The following is a 13,301-nucleotide window of genomic DNA, read 5'->3' as shown; positions in this document are numbered from 1 at the left end:
TACAGAGAGGGTAACGATGTTATCATTTCTAAGACTTATAACATCACTTGTCCAGTCAATATGTTACACAGGTATTTAAGTCTGGCAAATATTTCTTCCAGTAGTATGGAATATATATTCCGAGGTTTAAGCTATTGTAAAAGTAACAACAGTTATGTACTTCGTAAGTCAGGAAAAATATCGTATTCCTCCGCTAGAGACATTTTATTGTCCACTCTTCATAAGTTAGGTTTAGACACGACAAAATTTGGTCTTCATAGCTTGAGATTTGTATTTCCTCATGATCACATGTAATCTACCATTAACATGTTCATGTTGACAATGGATGAAAATACATGGTATTTTTGTGAAACTTGAGTGCTATATAAAATAAGAAATAATTGATGCAAGCCATACTTTATTGTAGTTTTAACATGGATAGACATTATATTCGTGATTATTCTTGCCTGAGCGATAGTAATAATTCTGATAACATGGATAATTTGGGCGATATTACTTCGATTCATACAAACTATGTATAGCCCAGCTGCTAATACTGCAATATTACTGAATGGACTGCACTTCAGTTCCACAGCTTTGGATTGTGCAGCTGTGATATAATGATTAGTTAAATCGTTATCAAATATTATTTAATAGACACATATGTTGGTTGTGTACTGTTGTTGTAACATTTGTTGTTGTTGTTGTGGTTGTTGTTTTAATTTTACTTTAAGGTTGCTATGAAAATTCAATATCCAAACAAAAGCAGTGTTTGTTATTTGTTGTAATGAAATACAAATGAAATCATCAATGGCGTCTGTTTGTCAATTCTAATACTATGGAAATTTGCAGATGACTTTGATCAAATGATATATTTAATAATAGAACTTAATTAATTAAAAAAATAAATTTGTTTATTGAGTTGAAATATACATGTACTGAGACTCGACAAATCGAGTCGTCCTTGCCCCTTTTTGTTATACTAATTGGGCATGTGATAGTTGAGCCGTAAAAATCCGTGATATTTTTACGGTCACTTTTCCTTGAAAACCAAACGGAGAGGTCGTTGAAAAATGTAGACCCATCCTCTTTCATCCTTATCAATTGAACTTTGTTTGCTGCTTGTTTTATTTATTTTTCAGATGCTCCAGTCTCCACACAAATATTCGTCATGGAAACATGCTGAAGCGTAGTCTGGTAACCGTAGCGAAATTTACTTTATTTTATGCAGACTATGAATACCCAAACCGCTAATTCTGAAATAATGTTGAATGGACCGCTCCTCAGTATATGAGCTTTTGATCAAACTATATATTCAATAATCGGTCATCATAGGTGTGTGTGAAGTTTCGAAATCTATCATAAAAATGGTAGAGTTTCATCATCATGTGTTATGTTGTTACCGGAGGAGAGATGAGACAGATTTGTGATTTCTAAAAATACCATCTTTAACGAATGATGTTTATGTGATTTGTATATGTGAGATGCATCTGTTCGTACCTGAAGTCTTTCACTTGATTGATAGAGTTTATATGGGACCATTGGATTAGAACTCTTCTAGTCGTTAAGCAATGCCGATGTCTTCTGTAAGAACCATGTTCATACCATTGTTTAATCCATTATAATATACACCTCTTTAAACGGACTTTTGAACATTTGATAAACAAGAATACCTTTGATAGTATGCATGTTCTCAGCAAAAGTTGACTGGTAAATGCTAGATCTTAATATTACATTCCTCTGCATTCTGACGAAGTTTAATTAACTGAAAACTTTCAAATCTGCTTCAAATTTACTTCTTTTTTATCGACACAGGAACATGAAAATAATATAATACATCGCTGTTTAATAAGATATCAAAACAACTGTAGCTTAGTGTCAAACAATAGTACTTCAGCGGCATACAATCGCATTTCAACGTCAAGTTATCGTACTTCAGCGTCAAATTATTGTACAAAAGCGTCAAACAATCGACTTAAAACGTCAAACAATCTTACTTAAGCGTCACACAATAGTACTTTATCGTGTAAATATCGTAATTCAGCGTGATAATAGCGGTTCGAACGACCATAGCCGTCCAGAGTCATATATATTTATAAATACCGGTTGATCTTTTTAAATATATTTGCTGTGTTTTAAGATTAAGCAAATGAAGAATGTAAGAGCAATTATCAACCAACGAGCGCCCTTTAACTAAGCAATTCACAAATACCGTATAGTCAGTTATAAAAGGTACCGACACGGTTTCCAAATATATAAGATCGTGATTAATACATGAGTTCAGGCAATGATACGTCATATTGTTCAACCAATTCTCGGTGAAGACCTAAAACTTACATAGTGATGATTTTAATCGTTCTTTCAACTATGTGTTATAGCATTGTTTTTGTTAGGAGGTTATCCGTGTTTAAGAAGAACCGACATATTGACATGCAGAGTTTTGGCTTATCTGAAGTTTGTTGAGATAAATTCAATGCAAAAAGACTCACAGAAGTATAGATTATTTGATTTTCTTTATATTGATATCGTAAAATATCAGCCGCGAACCACAGTGTGAACCTTTTTGGCGAATGAGCGCATCTAACACGCTAGAAGCTTCACATTGTGTTGAGTCGCTGATATATTGTACGATATCCTTACGAAGAAAACCCGATTATCTGTTTACCGTTTTATAACTGGTCTGTTCCCCTTATGATAGCATATTACTTGGCATTGTCAAAGTTTAAAAGACATTTTTACACAAATAACCCTCCGAGTTCCTCAGATCACCATCTTTTTATTTTTGAGGGTATCAAGTTTCTCAGTCTTTAGAATTCTATATTGCTGTTAGTATACTGTTGTTTGTCTATTTATTTGATTTCGTTGTTCCGTCATTGAGTTACTTGTTTGATTTTTTTTGGGTTTTTTTTCGAAATTTTTACCTATTATGTCGTTTTGTTTTGTTTACACATTGTTGTCAATATAATGAAATTTGATGCGACTGTCAGACAAGTTAGGGGGTTTAGTTAGCTATAAAACCAGGTTTCATCCACCATTTTCTACATAAGAAAATGCCTGTATCAAGTTAGGAATATGAAATTGGTATCTAATTTGTATAAGCTTTTGATTTTGCCTTTTGATAAGGTGCTTTTCGGTTTGAATTTTCCTCGGTTTTCAGTATTTTTGTTTTTGAATGTCGTTTTGATATCTTTGTATCTCTTTTGCAGGATCCTCTTTTGTCTTTGTGAATGTTTTGTATGCACTGCTCCATATGATCATAATAACGAGTCCGTCAAACGGTATGCATAATTAATATTAACATGGACAGTAAATTTCGGAAGAAATTTAATCCTTTTAACACCTTTATTATGTTGTCGATCAAAATGTCCAACATTTTTATGATTTCATCTTTGAAATATTTGATACTTGATTTAATTTAGTTCTTTCCTATTTTAATTTTATTCTTGACTTAAATAAAAAATGCGTATACGATTCTCCTTTTTTTGTAGTTAATGATCTATTAAATAAGCTCATTTGCTTGCATAGTCCACAACTACCACCACTGGTAATATGAACTTCTTGTTTTTGTTGATGGGCTATATTTTGGACCATTAGATTAGAAATCTCCTAGCCGTTTAGCAATATTGATGTCTTCTGTAAGTATCCTTCTAACGTCATAGTTTAATTCATCTTATAATGTAACCTCTTTAAACCGTTTTTTGAACATTTGATCATTAGGAAAACCTTTCATATTATACATATCATGCTCGTAGATCATATTGTTTCATTCCTATTTATACTCAGTCAGGAAGATAAATAAACTTAAAATCATAAGATATACTAAAAAAAGAAAAAAAAAAAATCATCGACAAAGGAACATATTGAAAATAATATAATTTATCGCTGTTTAATAAAATAGCACTGCAGCCGTATTTTAGGGTAAAATGATAGTATTTCAGCGTCAGAGAATCGTATTTTAACGCCAAACAATCATTCGAAATCGTCGAAAAGTCTTCCTTTAGCGTCACACAATAGTCCATCAGCGTCCAATTATCGTACTTCAGTGTGATAATAACGATTATAACGACATTAGCAGTCCAGAAGTATATATTTTACTGGATCAACATTATATGTGTCATGAAGATGAAGATAAAGTATCCACATCCTCTGGCACTTTAAAAGGGTTAGAAATCCACGTGCTCATCGTACATCATAAGTATTGAAAGTGCTTCTTAAATGCGTCAGCGATCAGCTTTCATCCCTTTAGATAAAGTGTCCTGTTTGAGATCAACTGACCACACTAGACTCATTTGCTTGCATAGTCCACAATTGCCACCATTGGTAACCTAAAGTTTTTATTTTGGTTGAATGGCTAAATTTGGACCATTGGATTAGAACTCTCCTGACCGTTTAGCAATGCCGATGTCTTCTGTAAGTATTCTGTTAAAATCATAGTTTTATTCATCTTATGATGTACACCTCTTTAAAAGGCGTTCGGAACATTTGATAAACAAGAATACATTTGATATTATGGATGATCTCAGAAAAAGTTGACCGATCAATGTTTGATCGTATTATTTCATTCCTCTGCATACTCACGTATATTAATCAACTAAAAATGATAAAATCTTCTTCAACGAATAGACTTCTCAATCGATATAGGAACATGAAAACATTGAAAATAATACAAAATATCGATAATAAGATAGCATTACAGCCGTCCTTTAGCGCAAACAACAGTATTTTAGTGTCATACAATCGTATTTCAGCGTCAAACAATTCTATTTCAGCGTCAAACATTCGTATTTAAGTGTCAATCAATCGTAATTAACTGTCAAACAATAGTACACCAGCGTCAATCCGTCGTATTTCAGCTTGAAAATATGTGTTAAGGCTGCACGAAACATGCGGAATCACTTCAGTCCGTGTATAAAAGTTAACAAAACGAATTTTGTGCGATCTATTTCTACTTGCAGCGTTTTCCCTGATCTGAGGTTCATTGATGTAGATCTAATGCAAAGGACGCACAGAAGTATAGATTATCAAAATGTTTACATTGATTTGTAAAATATCAGCCATGAGCGAAATGTGATTTTTTTTTGCCAGTGAGCACAACAAACGAGCTGTGACTAATATTTTTAAGATATCCACATGAAGAAACCCCAATTATTTATTAATCATAGCTGGTCTTTTCTATCTTCATAAGACAGTTTGACGCTTGACAACAGCAAGCTTGATAATGACTTCTACTAATGTGACGTCGCTGACAACATTTCCTCAGAGATTATGACATCGCTGATAATATTGTTATCGTCTCAAAAATATGTAAATTAGGCAGAGAGTGAGCAGCCTTGTATAGGCGTAGGGAACGACGATAAATAATGTTGATTAAGTGACTTGAGATTATCCTCTACTAGTATTTATTCAAAAGTAAAAATAGAGAATACAATTGAGAATGAAAAACGGCGAAGATATCAGAGACAACAACCCGAACAAAGAGCAGACAACAGCCGATCCGGGCAAGTTATCTAAATATCATACAATGATATCGTCGCTGGGCTTCTAAAATGTCGTATATGACATTTTTGGATAAAAATACTTTTTGACACCAATGGTCTGGGCGGAAGGAAATCTTTGGTATTACAAACTAGCATACAGTTAGACCAATCTATGTGTGAAATAAGACATGTTACAAAATTGCCAATGTCAGTTGTTTGTAAAGTTTGCTTCCAAAATGTTGTATGAAAACTTGAAAATCATTGTAGAATGGCTTTGGGAAAAAAATAATTGTACATTTCTTTATTTCTGTGAAAATAGTTAAAGTTCTTGGATAATCCAGAAATGTCAAAGTTTTTATTTCACTGCTATTTACAAAAATGTTCAAGTTCACATACGACATTTTGGAAGCATGCATTTTGCCAAAATTTTCAAAGCCTGTTTGTGAGATATTTTTTTATTGAAAAATTTGTAATTTACAACATTTTAGAAGCCCAGCGACGATATACGTTTTATCCAGATTTTACAAATTGAATCCATGGAGACTTATGATAGAATAAATCTTGCATAGTCAAAAATTAAAAGACATAATTGTGAAAATAAACCTTGCGGATCACATCCGATCACAACCCGTTTTTTGTTGGGTTTCAAATTTCTTTGTCTTTACATTTATATGTTTACATTGATTTTTTTCTCAATTATGTAAAATTCATTGAGATATATGTAATGCAAAAGACGCACAAAAGTATGAGTTATCGCGTTCTCTTTACTCTGATGTTGTAAATAAACTCATCATAGATACCAGGACTAAATCTGGTATATACACCAGACGCGCGTTTCGTTAACAAAAGACTCATCAGTGACTCTCGAATCCCAAAAAGTTAAAAATGCCAAATAAAGTACGAAAATATCAGCTGCAAGCGACATTTTGAATCTTTTTTGGCCAGTGAGCGCAGCGCTCTGTCTTATGAGAGGATGCCCCATACTCTCTATTCATCAATAAATTTAGAATAGAATGGCTCGGCGTAGGCAAATCAATGTTTTGCAATCACAACCAATTTCAATGATTCTGATAGCAGACTTTGTAATATTGTTTGGAATTCAATCTTATTTGCACTGCTGTTTCAATATACCTCATCACTATTAATTATTCTCTATAGGTGTGTGTGTAGTTAAGAAGTCTCACGTAAAAATGAAAGACCTTCATCGTTATGTGTTATGTTATTACCAGAAAAAGGATGAGACGGATATGTGATTCATAAAAATCTCATCTTTTGAGGATAATGTTTATTATGTGATGGATGTATGTGAGATTCATAGTTTTGCAGTGCATCCCATTCCTAAATGAGACCTGAAAGCAATACTGTTTAAGATTTATTTTACTGGAATAACATTGATTTGCCGTGAATATAAAGATAAAACATCCATATCCCGTGGTAATTTAAAGGGGGAAAAATATGCGTGATCATCTCGTGTCATAGATATTGAACGTGCTTTTGAATGCATCACCGATCAATTTTGATCCCTTAAGATAAAGTGTCCAGTTTGTGACTATCTAACTGCATGTTACTCATTTGATTGCATGGTCCGCAACTGCATCCATTTCTAAAATGAAGTTCTTTTTTTTGTGATGAGCTATACTTTGGACCATTGCATTATCACCTAGTCATTTATCAATGCCGATGTTTTCTGCAAGTATCATAATAAGATAGCACTATTACCGTATTTTAGTGTCAAACAATAGTTTTTCGTCCTCTTTAAATGGTGTTTGGGACATTTGATAAACAAGATAGTATAATACATCGTTGTTTAATAAGATAACATTTTAACCATATTTTAGTGTCAAACCAAAGTTTTTCGGCGTCATATAATCGTATTTCAGCTTCAAACAATCGTCCTTAAGCTTCAAACACTTACTTAACCGTTTATATTTATTTATACCGTATTGTCTTTTGAATTGTACTTGGTTTGTTTTAAGATAAAGTAAATTCCGGTATGTATAAAACAAAGAATCGTCCAATAACTATAAAAATAAAAAAAGTAGTGTTATGATTGAAAACAAAACCACGAACAACTAAAGTGGATTTAAACAATTAATAACCAGAGAGCTGCCTTCAACTATAAGAATCACCAATATCGTGTTAGAAGTTGTAAAAGGCACTGACTATGTGTTGCAGCAGTGTTTTTTTAAAAGGAGATTATTCTTGTTTACGAAGAACCGACAATGTTGGCATGTAGAGTTTTCCCTATATCTGAGGGATTACATTACCATTGGATTAGAACTCTTCTAGCTGTTTTGCAATGTCGATGGCTTTTGTAAGTATCCCGCTAATATCATAGTTTAATTCATCTTATCGTGTACACCTCTTTAAACGCCGTTTGAAACATTTGATAAAGAAGAATTCATTTGATATTATGCATGTTCGCAGTATTAGTTGGGCTATAAAGATTCACATTGTGTCGAGCGGCTCAAAGGATGTTTTTAATTTCAGAATAGAATTGCAATAAATAGTTTTGCAATCACCACAAAGTGTAATCAAATGTAATTGAATGTATTATAACATAACAGTGAATTACATTGATTACTAATGTGAAATGAAGGGGGTTATTTTACTTCTCTGACGTCGTACAATAATATGAGTTGTCAAGACGTCGGATCAAAACAATTTGTGAATGCGAAGAAAAAGATATAATTCCTTTCATTTTCTTCTTTCTTAAGTTTCAGCATGTTGCCAATGTAAAAAAAGAATGACTAATTCAAGAATTAAAATATCGGAAAATATTCGACTAGTGAACAAACAACTCATGCGCTACGTGCATTCATGAGTTAATGTGTTGTTTGGTCACTCGTAAATAAACTCATCATAGATACCAGGATTAAAATTTTATATTTACGCCAGACGCGCGTTTCGTCTACAAAAGACTCATCAGTAACGCCCAAATGAAAATGTTAAAAAGGCCAGATTAAGTACGAATTGAAAGAGCATTGAGGACCAAAAAAAAAAAGTTTTGCTAAATACAGTTATGGTAATCTATTTCTGAGGTAGAAAGCCTTAGTATGTCAAAAAATCAATGTTGTGCTAACAGTTAATTTATAATTATGAACATATCAATGATAACTCAAGTCATCACATAAGTGCTAACTACTAGACTGGTAATACAATCGGGGAAATAAGTCTCCACCTGCAGTTTCTCAGTATTTAGAAATATATATTGCTTTTTGTATACTGTTGTTTGTCTATTGATTTGTTTTCGTTTTTTTGGCATTCAGTTGCTATTTGCTTTTTTGTTTTGAAGTTGCTTTGTTTACATATTTAACCTACTATGTCTGTTTGTTTTGTTTACACATTGTTTTATAATGAATATATTGAAATTTGATGCGACTGTCTTACAAGTGAGGGTTTTGCAAGCTATGAACCAGGTTTATTCCACCATTTTCTACATAAGAAAATGCCTGTATCAAGTCAGAAATAATAAAGAATTTATTCATTCGTTTTTTTTGTTTAAGCTTTTTCTTTTTATATTTGATAAAAAATACATTGAAAAAAGAAATATCACTTTTCAACATAATAGCATTACAACTTCTATTTCAGCGTCAAACAATCGTACTTAAGCGTCAAATATTAGTAATTAAGCGTCAAACGTAAGTAATTAAGCGTCAAACATTTATACATCAGCGTCAAACTATAGTAAGTCAACGTCATAATAGCGGGTAGAACGCCAAAAGCGATTCAATTTCATATTACCGCATGAAAATTTTTGTTGTTGTTAGATATGGCACTTAGATGAAATTTAATACAAGGTATCACCTAATAAACTATAAAACAAAGAAAAGTGGTATGATTGAAAAATGAGACAACTAACAACCAAAGTTGAAGTGGATTTATGCAATTATCGACAAGTTGGCGACCTTCAACTATGAAAACACCAATACCGTATAGTCAGCTGTAAAAGGCCTCAACATGGTTTGCAGGGATATGAGATGGCAAATAATATGTCGCGTATGAGTTGATACAAATACACTTTTAGTTACATACTGTGCGATTGTCCTAATAAGAGAATTTATCGGTTCAATAAAATTGATCCGATAAATTCCGTATTAGGACTATGGTACACTGTGTAACAAGTTTATCCTGATTTTGTTATTTTACATATTATTATATTTTAATTAAATTTTAGAACAATATCAACCAAATATATTATAGATATTTCATGAAGTTTAGAAGTCTAATTTTAAAATGGTAGAGTTTCATCATCATGTGTTATGTCATTAACGGAGGAGAGATGAGAAGGATATGTAATTTATAAAAATCCGATCTTTTTAGGATTATATTTAGTGTGATGGATGTCTGTGTAATTTATAGTTTTGAAGTGCATCCCATTCTTACATGAGACATGAACATGATGAAAGCAATAATGTTAAAGATTTATTTTACTGGAACACATTATATTTGTCAAGAAGATAAAGATAAAGCATCCACATCCCGTGGTTATTTAAAAGGGTTATCAATCTGCCTGATCATCGCACTTCATATATATTGAACGTGCTTCTGAATGTATCACCAACCAACTTTGATTCCTTTAGATAAAGTGTACCGTTTGTGATCATCTTATTCATTTGCTTGCATGGTCCGTAATTGCATCAGTTTCTAACCTGAAGTTTTTCTTTTGATTGATGGGCTTATATTTTGGACCTTTGCATTATCTCCTAGCTGTTTAGCAATGCCTATGTTTTCTGTAAGTATCATACAAATAGTATAATTTAATCATTTTATAATGTACACCTGTTTAAACAGTGTTTGGGACATTTGCGAAACAAGATACTATAATACACTGTTGCTTAATAAAATAACATTTTAACCGTACTTCAGTGTCAAACAATAGTTCTTGGGCGTCATACAATCGTATTTCAGCGTCATATAATCGTACTTAAGCGTCAAACAACCGTCCATAAGCGTCAAACACTTACTTAACCGTCATATAATTGAGCAACATACTAATAGCATAGTTTAATCATTTCATAATGTACACCTCTTTAAACGGTGTTTGAAACATTTGTTAAACAAGATAATATAATGCATCGTTGTTTAAAAAGATAACATTTTAACCGTACTTAAGTGTCAAACAATAGTTCTTCGGCGTGATACAATCGTATTTCAGCGTCAAATAATCGTACATCAGCGTCAAAGAACCGTACTTAAGCGTCAAACACATACTTAACCCTTTTCCAAGTAAGTATCAACCTTATAGCATAGTGTACTAATTTATAATGTACACCTCTTTAAACGGTTTTTGGAACATTTAATAAACAAGATAATATAATACATCGTTGTTTAATAAGATAACATTTTAACCGTACTATAGTGTCAAACAATAGTTCTTACACTTCATAGAGTTGAATTTCAGCGTCAAATAATCGTTCTTCAGCGTCAAACAACCGTCCTTCAGCGTCAAAAAATTACTTAACCGTTATCCAAGTAAGTAAAAGACTAATAGCAAAGTTTAATAATTGTATAATGTACACCTCTTTAAACGGTGTTTGGGACATTTGATAAACAACATAATTTAATACATCATTGTTTAATAAGATCAATAGTTCTTCGGCGTCATACAATCGTATTTAAGCGTCAAATAATTGTCATTCAGCGCCAAACAACCGTCTTCCATCGTCAAACACTTACTTAACCGTCATCCAAGTAAGTAACAGACTAATATCATAGTTTAATCATTTTATAATGTACACCTCTATAAACGGAATTTGGAATGTTTGAGAAACAAGATAATATAATACATCGTTTTTGATTAAGATAATGTTTTAACCGTACTTTAGTGTCAAACAATAATTTGTCGTTGTCATACAATCGTATTTCAGCGTTAAACTTCAGCGTCAAACAATCGTCATTAAGTGTCAAACACTTACGTAACCGTCATCCAAGTAATTATCAGGCTGATAAAAAAGTTTAATCATTTTATAATGTACACCACTTTAAACGATGTTTGAAACATTTGATATAAACTAAATATGATACATCATGGTTTAATAAGATAACACTTTAACCTTTCTTTAGTGTCAACCAATAGTTCTTCGGCGTCATACAATCGTATTTCAGCATCAAATAGTCTTACTTCAGTGTCAATCAATCGTCCTTGAGCGTTAAACACTTACGTAACCTGCATCCAAGTAAGTATCAGACAATTAGCATAGTTTAATAATTTTATAATGTACACCTCTTTAAACGGTGTTTGAAGCATTTGAAAAACAAGATGATATAAAACATCGTTGTTTAATAACAACATTACAACCGTTCTTTAATGCCAAGCAATGGTTCTTCGGCGTCATACAATCGTATTTTAGCGTCAAATAATCAAACTTCAGCGTCAAACAATCGTCTTTAAGCGTCAAACACTTACTTTACCGTCATCCAAGTAAGTATCAGACTTATAGCATAGTTTAATCATTTTATAACTAACACCTCTTGAAGCGGTATTTAGAACATTTGATTAACAAGATGAAATAATACATCGTTGTTTACTAAGATGACATTTTAACCATACTTTAGTGTCAAGCAAAAGTTCTCTGGCGTCATATTATCGTATTTCAGCGTCAAATAATCGTTCTTCAGCGCCAAAAAACCGTTGTTGAGCGTGAAACATTTACTAAACTGTCATCCAAGTAAGTAACAGACTAATAGCATATTTTAATCATTTGATAATGTACACCTCTTTAAACGGTGTTTGGAACATTTGATATACAACATATAATACATTATTGTTGAATAATATAACATTTTTACCGTACTTTAGTGTCAAACAATAGTTTTTCAGCGTCATCAATCGTATTTCAGTGTCAAATGATAGTACTTCAGCGCCAAAAAACCGTCTTCAAGCGTCAAACATTTACTTAATCGTCATTCAAGTAAGTAACAGACTTATAGCATAGTTTAATAATTTTTTAATGAACACCTCTTTAAAGAGTAATTAAAAGATTTGATAAATAAGATAATATAATGCATCGTTGTTTAATAAGATAACATTTTAGCCGTATTTTAATGTCAAACAATAGTTTTTCGGCGTCATACAATCGTATTTTAGCGTCAAATAATCGTACTTTAGCGTTAAACAACCGTCATTAAGTGTCAAACACTTACTTAAATATAGTCCAAGTAAGTAACAGATTTATAGCATAGTTTAATTTTTTCATAATATATACCTCTATAAACAGTGTTTGGAACATTTGATAAACAAGATAATATAATACATCATTGTTTAATAAGATCAATAGTTCTTCGGCGTCATACAATCGTATTTCAGCGTGAAATAATCGTACTTTTGCGTCAAACACTTACTTAGCCATCATCCAATTAAATAACATACTAATAGCATAGTTTAATCATTTTATAATGTACACCTCTTTAAACAGTGTTTGGAACATTTCATAAATAAGATAATATAATGCATTTTTGTTTAATAAGATAACATTTTAACCGTACTTAAGTGTCAAGCAATAGTTTTTCGGTGTCATAGAATGGTACTTCTGCGTCCAAACACTGACTTAAATGTCATGCAAGTAGGTAACAGACTTTGAGCATAGTTCAATCATTTTATAATGAACACCTGTTTTAACAGTGTTTGGAACATTTGATAAATAAGAAAATATCTATGCATCGTTGTTTAATAAGATAACATTTTAACCGTACTTTAGTGTCAAAAAATAGTTCTTCGGCATCATACAATCGTATTTCGACGTCAAATAATCGTAATTCAGCGTCAAACAACCGTCCTTCAGCGTCAAACACTTACTTAACCGTCATCCAAGTAAGTATCAGACTAAAAGCATTATTCAACCA

At 32.1% G+C, this 13,301-nt stretch overlaps 1 long non-coding RNA gene across 1 annotated transcript; it reads left to right on the top strand.

The window, feature by feature from the left end:
- The first annotated feature begins 6,618 nt into the window (after nucleotides 1–6,618).
- On the top strand, nucleotides 6,619–12,362 carry LOC143046971 (uncharacterized). Its single transcript, XR_012969365.1, has 5 exons — nucleotides 6,619–7,770; nucleotides 9,048–9,097; nucleotides 9,780–10,191; nucleotides 11,523–11,635; nucleotides 12,300–12,362. It is a non-coding gene; the product is annotated as an uncharacterized LOC143046971 (long non-coding RNA).
- Nucleotides 12,363–13,301: the final 939 nt, after the last annotated feature.

Source organism: Mytilus galloprovincialis, chromosome 1, assembly GCF_965363235.1.
Source record: "Mytilus galloprovincialis chromosome 1, xbMytGall1.hap1.1, whole genome shotgun sequence".
NCBI classification, from domain to species: domain Eukaryota; kingdom Metazoa; phylum Mollusca; class Bivalvia; order Mytilida; family Mytilidae; genus Mytilus; species Mytilus galloprovincialis.
Note: the sequence above shows the minus strand (reverse complement) of the source record. Positions and strands in the feature narration are given on the sequence as shown.